Source organism: Chrysochloris asiatica, unplaced genomic scaffold, assembly GCF_000296735.1.
Source record: "Chrysochloris asiatica unplaced genomic scaffold, ChrAsi1.0 scaffold00117, whole genome shotgun sequence".
Lineage (NCBI taxonomy): Eukaryota > Metazoa > Chordata > Mammalia > Afrosoricida > Chrysochloridae > Chrysochloris > Chrysochloris asiatica.
Window position 1 is genome coordinate 3,119,482 of NW_006408635.1, and position 1,450 is coordinate 3,120,931.

The 1,450-nt window shown below is 41.2% G+C and overlaps 1 pseudogene; it reads right to left on the bottom strand.

Moving 5' to 3' along the window:
- Positions 1-493: 493 nt before the first annotated feature.
- LOC102824117 lies at positions 494-884 on the bottom strand (annotated as a pseudogene).
- Between the last annotated feature and the right edge of the window lie 566 nt (positions 885-1,450).

Genomic DNA, 1,450 nt, shown 5'->3' on the forward strand with positions numbered 1-1,450 from the left:
TATACACACACACACAGCATTCAGTAGGCTTGCATCAAAAATGTAATTTCTGACCAAAAGACTTCATTTAAGTAACCGAACACTGGATCCTTCTGGTATTCATGCTCCACCTTTGAATAAAGGTGAAGTCTGCTTAAATTGGGCAATTCCTTGTGATTTTAATGTTTTTGCTTCCCCATGGTGGGAAGAGTATATAAAGCAACCCTTCCAGCTGCAGAAAGGGCATTGAAAAGTCTTTCTCATAAATAACTATGATCAGTCCAAGTCATTCTCGAGAAAACCTGGGGAAGATGATCATTTAGTTTTCCTTCCATTTTTTTTTTTGTAATGGTGCATTCAATTTGTTGTTGTCCTCCCCTGTGAAATGGTGGAACAATTACGTTCAGTGCCTTAAAAGATCCTGTGGAGTTATTGGTGTGCAAACAAACAAAACAAAACAAAACAAAACAAAACAAAACAAAACAAAAAACACACAGTCATGAACTCCGTTTACTTAGCCACAGAGTGCTTTGCGGTCACTCGACATTAACTCTGACCGGAATTCAGAAGCCTGTAAGTACAGAATACCGAAGTCCGTGTTGAGGGTGGTTAGCAGCATCCTGGAGGACAGGTTTTGCCCGGGCCTCTGGTGGTGAAGGTTGACACTAGTGTGGTGCGAATCCAGGGTGATTTGCAGGTCCAAGATGTAGTCGATGACTTGCTGCAGGATTTCTATCTTGCTCATCTTCTTGTTCTGGGGATGCTGGGCACCAGGTCCCTGAGCTTGGAGAAACAGTCGTTCATATTGTACAGCAGACTCATTGGGTCGTCTACTGGGGTTTTGCTCCGGTAAATACCCAGGTTGTGTTTTTCCTAACAGACCTCACTAGACTGAACACTTTCATGTTGCATATGGGTGGAGAAAGAAAATGAACTAAAAAGGGAGTGAATTACCCTGGAGTTCAAGCTGTCTCCACCGCTGCTAAACTGCCTCTACTCTGCAATGAGATCATCTCAGAATCCTGACATCCATTTTTATATTTTTATTCTTTGCTGTCTTTTTAATGACCTTTTGCTTTCCTCATGTATGACATCCTTGCTGTCATCCCACAACTCCTCTGGTCTTCAGTCATTAATGTCTAATGAATAGAATCTGTTCTTGAGATGGTCTCTAAATTCAGCTGAGGAATACTTACAGACATATTTTGGCTCGTGTGGACTTGTTTTCATTTTCTTCAGCTTCAACCTTAATTTTTATATGAGCAACTGTTGATCTGTTCCACAGTTGGCTCCTGGCCATGTTCTGGCTGATGATGCTATTTCTCCCCACATATGTAGCCCATTTGATTCCTGTGTATTCCATCTGGCGACGTCCATGTGTACAGTTACCTTGTATGTTGTTGAAAGACAATTTGCAGTGAATAAGTCATAGATTTTACTAAATTGTATCATGACAATCTCCAGTGCCATT